The sequence below is a fragment of the Betta splendens genome, chromosome 2 (genome assembly GCF_900634795.4).
Source record: "Betta splendens chromosome 2, fBetSpl5.4, whole genome shotgun sequence".
NCBI classification, from domain to species: Eukaryota; Metazoa; Chordata; class Actinopteri; order Anabantiformes; family Osphronemidae; genus Betta; species Betta splendens.
In genome coordinates this window covers 8,776,317-8,784,328 of record NC_040882.2, presented here as the reverse complement: position 1 = coordinate 8,784,328, position 8,012 = coordinate 8,776,317, and the positions used below count along the sequence as shown (strand labels likewise).

Genomic DNA, 8,012 nt, shown 5'->3' with positions numbered 1-8,012 from the left:
TCTGCTTTATAAATCAGTGGACACATCTTTCCTCCAGGGAGATTCACTGCTGTTTCCTAGGCAACAAGACCCCCCTTCCCCGCACCGCTAAGTTCTCTGGACTGTACCACTCTACTGTAGGGGTGTGTGTGTGTCGTTTAGTAGGTAGGTTCTATAATCGCGTTATAAACGAAAGACATGTGTCATAAAACCGTATTGAAAACCCTTGTATTTATTGGTTTGATGTTACTGTAACCACAATAATCAGTAATAAGCAGAGTATTAATGTTTTCATTGTACGAACCCCCCCTCGCGAAGCTCACTCAACATTTCCTCGAACTGTCAAAATCGCTTGTTGCTTCCTACCCTAGCCTTAGAAGTAGTTAGCGAACTAGCGTGTAGCCGCTCATGCGTCGCTTCAACTTTCACTTATTATAAATGCATTGACGGGGGAGAAAAGTTTGCCGCCGTGCGCGAAAAAGCGAGTAGCCTCGGTCGAAGACCATTTCTTGCCGTCCTGCGCCGATCCGCGGGCTCCGCTCCCACCGCGACAGCGCTCCGTAGACGCGGTGCGGCGGCTGAAGTGCAGCTGGATGTGACAGGTTCGTCGTCAGGTAAGCTTCAGGTAGTTAGCTTAGCGAGCGGCTAGCGCCCCGTGGCTTCGCCCCCTCGCTGTCGTGCGTTGGTGCCGCTCCAAGTCGTAATATAACGCAGCATTCCACGCAGCAGAGGCGGCTACGTTACGCAAAATGTCGCTTCTCCACTCTTATAAACACTCGTTTCTGATGGGCGGCGTGCTTATGCTAGCTCCCGATCGCTGGAGAGCGAGAGAGCTAATGTAAACACGGGAACCAAACGGGCAGATTGCTGCGTCGTCGTGGTTCTTGTGCACAGTTCAGTGTAGTGTGATGATTGGTGGAACGTGCTGTTGGAGAACTAGTCAGTGGTGGAGATGGGGTGTGATGATGCCTTATGGCTAGGTGAGGTCACCATTATCAACGTGATACCAAACAAGCTTCATCCAGGTGTTCATTAATAATGTAGTAATACTGTATAGCAAAGGTTGGTGTATCAATCATCAATTACAGACTAAAGTTTTTAGGACTTTTCTCATCCGCACTAGTTAACTAAACTGCAATTAGCACGTCTTCTTTAAAAATATAATAACAAAAATAATTACATAATAATAATTGAACTGTTTTTCTTTAACTATTTTATTATTGCATCGTCAGATTTCATTGCAGTGCATGAAAAACACAATCAAGCTAACTGAGCGAGCACATTTTAATTTTGGAGGTAGACTGGAATAAATGCTACTACTGTACGATAGATGGTTGTTCTGAAAATGCAAAGTGCCATAATAAACATGAAAGCACCAGTCTACCAGCAGAAGGACATTTAAATTAGAGATCATTTTAATACTGCCAAATGGACTTACGAATACACTTTGTATGTTCGGAACGACTGACAACTGGCCAATAAGGCAGTGAATCCAGTCTTAATGCACTATGAACTTATTCTGTTTGACATCTTGCCTATGCGTCCACAAGCTACAGTACTTGTTTATTCCCAATTATCATGTGGGCATAGTGCATGACAGACTTGCCCGAATGGGTTCAAGCGGAAGGAAGCGCAACTCGCTGCCGCTTCATATTTGATTACGGCTAATAATAGAAAAAGACAGCTGCCTTTTCATTGATCTGCCTTCAGTGACCTATTTCTCTGTCATGTTAAACTATCCAGTAATACTCACATAGTGTCTAACGATATCGTTGCTGGGGAGCATACCTAATTTACTGTAATTAGCCATTTTTTGCGGTTACCCTTTTCATACTAAAGAATGAGCCACAGAATCTCATTTGGGTTGTGTGTGATTGAGCCAAACTGTTTAGGGTCAAACAGGACAGGGGTAATAAGGGGAGGGAATAACATGTGGGAAGGAAGTTGCTCCGCTTGTTTGTCTGCCAGGCTTTTGTTTGTTTTCCTGTTGGACAAATCTATTTAGGAGGTAGACTATCTGAGGTCTGCCGGTGGAAATTAGCTACCAGCACGGCTTGTTGTTATGGATGTTGACAGTTTTTCACTAAATATGGTTATTGATTGATTAAGTCTGTTGCAGCCGGTTGAGAGTTTTTTATGCGTCATTGCATGACACCAAAATGTACTGCTGCTGTTGTTCAGATGATAACTTATAGAAATGTTTTTTGTTCTCATGCAAATCGGGTTGAATCCTGCGGTACTATGTTGATGCTCTCTAGCATTCCTGCTTCTTCTTTTTCCTGCATCGATGTGCATGAGGGCTCACAGTGAGTCTATATTTGGTGAAGGTGTAAGGTGACACTTTTGCTTTTGACAAAGGTCGACATCCCCCACCTCCCTGTTCACGCTCCTTGCAAAAGCAGAGTGAGTATCTGTGGGTTTTTTCACTCTTGGTGACCTAAGATGACGTCAGTGACATGTGCTGAGGTTGGAAGTTTTTCATTCAAGAGAGATTACCCCCCAACCCCTTCAAATGCATTTCAAAAGTCTATTGCCTGGGACGCATCAGAGCTGTGAAGCATGTTTATCCTCATTGATGTGAACGAAACACCCAGGCTGCAGCGTCATTCACAGCCTTTGTATGAGACAGAAGCAGGGAGAGAAAGAGACAGACATGGGGAGAGACAGACAGTACAGCTGTTCTATTGGATCTGGATCGAAAAGTCATGAAGCTGGATCTCTGAGTCATCAGTTCCGTGACGCTCCAGTTTCACGGCTCATATGATCCCAACCGGCATGTCATCAGCTGGGTGGAGGGGAGAGGATGGGTGGGTACACTTCCAAATCCTGGACACATCAAGGCTTTTTTTTTCCTAATTCTGATGCAATACCAGAAATGTTCATTTCGCTCCCGTGCAATTTTCCAGTCCAGTAAACAAAGGAATTAGATTGAAATAGAACCTGAAAGATGTCTTAGAGAAAAGGGCAAAATGTGCACATGAGGGATGTAGGGAAGTAAGTCTTGGAAAAAAATGTGCAGGAGAGCAGGAGCATCGGGGCTGCAGTGTCTGAATGGTGGAGTTGATTAGTTTAGAGGATGGATGCTGAGGGGAGATAGAGGAGAGAGGAGGTGCGGTAGTCGTGTTTCCTGGGGGGATGGTGCCGAGTGTGATGACAGATCACAGGCTAAGACGGCGCTGATCTTCTACCGCCACTTACTGACCAAATAAATACAGACTTCACATTGCTTCCCATTAAAAACAAATAGGGTGGTGATTGGTAAATCTAATCAGGATGACCAAAAGGAGGACGGTGAAAAAATAAATACTGCAATAGCTCGTGTAATGGGGCATGAAATTGGGGAAATACCTTCTAAGATCAGTATTCAGAGAATGTTACTGTAAGCGCAGTTTTTGCCCATCATTTAGTCGACTTTATTCCAACAGAGAGCTGTGAGACAGGGCTGAGCTGGCGCCTATTGGTTGGAGCTGTTAAGGGGCAGGGCTGCTGCCTGGTGGGCAGGAAGGGGCTGGCTTTAGAGGTATAAGGGGGGGGGGCTGTCTGGAAGTGTTTCAGCCAGATAGTTGGAGTAGACACACTCTGCTTCCTGCCTGCCTTGCTCGCTTGCTCCGTGACTGAGAGATAGAGAGAGAGAGAGAGAGAGAGAGAGAGAGAGAGAGAGAGAGAGAGAGAGAGAGAGAGGGACACACACACACATAGAGAGAAAATCCCTGTCTAGGCATGGACCTCTGGCTGCAGCTCTCGGCAGCCGCGAGGAATGACAACAGTTCACATGGTCATTAACTCCGGTCGCCAAAGCTGAGGGGAGAGCTGTGCTGTAGCTCAGTGTCACAGAAGCACCGGGTGCCTCCTACGCTCGGATCGGCCGGCCGACAGAGGCACACAGCAGAGCTACGGGACCCAGCGGAACGAGGTGGGGAAAGAACCGTCATATCGGATGTTTTAGCGCTTTCATTCCTCTTTTTTTATATAGGAGTTTTACTGCAGTGTGCTGCATACCAGTATGGGTGGGGGGAGACAGGAGGCAATGTTTTATCTGTGTGTGGTTTAACGCAATGGAGGAAAAAATCCAGAGAGCCTGGGGTAAATATATAGGAGCCCAGAGTGCTCCCAGCCGCACAGAAAGCAGCGCTGTAATGGACTTTCTCTTTGGACTCCTAAGGGACAGGCATTATCGCAGCAGTTGACTTGCTCTGTCCTCCGTGCAAATGTCATGAGCTTTTTTTTAAATTATTTTATTTTTGCCACATGGGCAACATATTTTCCCCTGTCTGGAAAGAAAGTCATTCTGTTACTGTCTGCTTTGTGCGGTCCGCTCCCAAACTTTTCCTTTGTAATTCTTGTTGCGGAAATATTCCACACGGGTTCTAATCAGAAGCCCAGGTTGTCTGTACAGAGTACGGGCACATTTTGAACTGCTCTAAAGAGCCAGACCTGGGTAATGGCCTGTAGAAGCTGGGACGTCACAGTTCTGTGAAGGACCACATCATAATTAAGCTTTTGAGTTAGATGAGCATGCTTCTGGCGTCTGCCTGGATTTAGCCCTGGGCTACAGTACTCTCCGGTCCTGGTGTGGTCATGCGGCCAACATCATCGCATTGCGTGGAAAAGGCCAGGGGTGGTGTCGTACGTCTGGCTCTGGCTCAAGGGGAAGTGGGTGTTTTCTAAAATGGAACATCAGTTCAGCCCTTCCTGTTGAGAAAAGAATAGGATAAGTCTCAGACAAGCACCAAAGCCTTACTGCAGGACCCTGAACCAGAAATCCCCTTTCTCTGAAATTGACTCTCATGCAAATTGCGCCGCGAGATGGTACTGAAAGGATTTTGTGGTTGGTAGGTTTTCCAGCCTTCTTGTGCTTGAAAGAGGTAGTTTGATTGCTTTGTGGCACAAGGGTGAGTTTGCTGACTCATTTGGCACTTATGTTGTCAAGTGCTATAATATAAAGGCTTGATATTTCTATTCAGTTCATCTATTGTGTTTAATATTGATTTAGGTGATTTTTATTCTAATCCAGCATCTAGTATTTAAAATTTCAACCTTTTTAGATTGTACATTCATTGCGGTGTGACTTCATGCAAGCTTGTAAGCTTGTGTGTCCTGTTATTTATTAGGTTATTCAGGACCATTCTTCTGTGGCTGTAAACTGTAGTGGAATTAACCAATGGCTTACCTGAGTCTTGTCACTAAGCAGGAAGTTAATTTACCTATTTCCCTATTTACCTACAGTTGAAGTGCAGGTACTACTGAGACCCATCTCTGTTCTGTGGTCAGGTGAGGAAGACTTAGTCCCAGCACAACCATTCAGGTCACTGGAGTTTATCTAAGGCTATTATGATGATGATTATGGGGTACATCTGCCTGCTGACGCTGTGAAATGCATGTTGTGTTGCCTGTAAACATTAGCTTACCAATTATACGGTATAGCCTCTGCTAAGCTCACTCACCTGTTCTTATGGCTAATTTCCAAAGCGGCTATATACTATATAGCCCTGCACTGATACGCTGGTAATATTTTTGATAGAAAATAAGCCGATCAGGTTTCTTTGCTGAAAGTCCAGTTGTGTGTGTTGATGGAGGACATTTTGAAAAACAAAGAAAACCCTGCTCTTTAAGGTTGTTTCCATTTTCCATTACTCACTGGAACCTGAACATTTTTCTCCTTCGCCTTTGCAATGAGGCCCTCTCTCTAGAGCCTTGAAAAACATTGACCACTTGTTCCTTTTGGCTATGCAAATGACTGCCCAACTGTGGTTTGCAGCATAAAATGGTAATAAAATGGAAATGTGTCCACTCAGGTACCCTGGTTATGGCGTTTGTTGCTCATGGTCATTTGCATTTCTACTTGCCGGCGACTAATGACAGATGCCACAGTGGATGCTGTCACAAGGCTTACGACCAATGGAAGCCGGGCAGCTTATCATCTCTGCTGAACAAATGCAGGGAGCTAGGATAAATTTCACCACACAGTCCGTCTGCACACAGTACAGGACTAATGGGTTACATACAGTCCTTGACATTCAGAGGTCAAGCCAAGGACTTTCACTCAAGATGCCCCAGTCCCGCTGACTCTTAATCAATTAAGCAGACTGACCGAGATAATGCCCCTGCCAGCTGGCCTTAGTAGGTGTCACTAACCCATACAGTCTAGTGCTGTGGTGCCTTTCTTCACATCGCTGCCTTTTTTTTTTTTGCTTGCCCTATTTGTCTACTGTTTGTACTGAAGACACAGAGGAGACAAAACGTTCTTGTAGGAACCCGGAGATTAAAAGTAATAGAAAACAAACTATTGTGGGATTTTACTCTTTAGGCTTAATTCAGACTGTGTTGCAGAAAACACCAATGTTGATATTATCAGGATTAAGGATTCAGTCGCCCAAGTATTACCATCTACACTCCCAGGACATCTAATGTAAAAATTGCATCGAAATACCTTGAAACACATAATATTCCTTTTGTTGTTAGACAGATTATCAGACTATTCGTCAACCCGAGGCCGTCGCTAATCTTCATACTTCAGGCCCCTGAAGGTCTCCAAACCGTCGAAACAGAGCCCAGTTCAGTAAGTACAGGACGGCTAATCTCCGAGGTCAGACATAGGGTGCTGCACGGTCCCTTCCTACCTGCCCACCATCTGTCTATCTGTCCTTTCATATCAGTAGCATTGTCCTCAAAGCACAACTGCTAAGCTTAGTGTAAACTAAGCCCGGCTGCATGTAGCTGTAATGCACCAGCGGAACCGAAGCCAGGGCCGTGCCATTCAAGGACACGCCGAACTAGGCAAAATCAAAATTGAAAGCGCCGCCTCCTAACCTCAGTCAATGTGCTCCAAAGCAGTCATTATTGCAAAGCAATTTGCTTCCACTGTGTGTTTGAGTTTATCATGCTGTCATGATGGGATGTTGTTATATGGCAGAGGTAACAGTTTTCCCCCCAGGACGGCGGCTTGTTTTTCAGCAGGGGCTATGCTGCACTTTGTAATTGTAAGAGAGCTGCAGCACAATCTTCTCTGGGCTCCTCATAATTTTCATTATTGATTAATCTATTGCCTGTGTTAACTGTGAGTCTTTAGCTTATTAATAATTGACGCTGTAACTTGTGTTGTGTGTTTGGGCCAATACACATATTGCTCTAGCATACAGTAGCATCATCTATGCAAGTATGTACTGTGTGTATCTACTGAAGACAGTATTATTATACCAGTGTGGACATCACAACTCAACGCCATACTTCAGCATTTCTTTTGAATCTCTTTCATGAATATTGTTTACATCTTGCCTCTTGAGTCCTCTATGAGCTTTTCAAATCACCACTTCATACTGTCAAGTCAGTCCACTCATTATCATGAAAGCTTTGTGTGCAGTAAACCTAGGCTCAATAAAAAAATAAAACAACTAACTAGATTCAGTCTACAGCATCAGAAAAGGCACAGTCGCCCATTCACACATTCTGACAATGTAGGTTAGCTTGATCACACACTTCATATGGCTTCTAAAAATATGAAGGGATTAATTGTTAAAGGTCAGATCTGACATGATTCCTACCTGACTGTCTCTTCTGCGCCAATTGACTCCCTCCCTGGGGGGATTGTGTGAAATTAAATCCTGCCTTGGAGAGTGGATCCTGGGCGTCAGTGCCATTGGGCTGGGAAGCTTCTCCTCTCATTTCACATGATCAGCACTAAAGTGGGACACTGTGATTAGCTAGACAGTGGTCTGTGTCGGTGTGGCCGCTAAATGTAAGGACAAAGATCCTTTTGCCACCTTGCATCCAAGGAAAAACCATGGACAGTGTGGAACATCAGGCCTTTTATCACTTTTATCATGATGTATACTGCATCTTAAACAGAATTTAGAGTTGTCAGTTTTAAGATCCCAGGTTCAACTAATACCATGCCACAGGATGATGTTTAGTTCGACTGGAAAATACGAAGTTCATTCCACATCTTGCAAACACCTGTGTGACAAGTGTTTTGCCTATGAAGGAAATCCTTCAAGTGATTTCTTTTCACTTTAACAAGAGTACGACTGTTTCAA

The 8,012-nt window shown here is 44.6% G+C and overlaps 1 protein-coding gene across 13 annotated transcripts in view; it reads left to right on the top strand.

The window, feature by feature from the left end:
• Nucleotides 1-321: 321 nt before the first annotated feature.
• mbnl2 (muscleblind-like splicing regulator 2) overlaps nucleotides 322-8,012 on the top strand; it is a 44,783-nt gene continuing 37,092 nt past the window's right edge. For 4 of the 13 annotated variants that reach the window (XM_029142854.3, XM_029142860.3, XM_029142855.3 and 1 more), the window contains exon 1: nucleotides 326-593. The gene's annotated coding sequence lies outside the window, so the exon portion shown is untranslated. Of the gene's footprint in view, nucleotides 594-3,750; nucleotides 3,893-8,012 lie in introns of those variants that run through there. The other 9 variants (XM_029142859.3, XM_029142862.3, XM_029142861.3 and 6 more) reach the window with 5 other exon arrangements.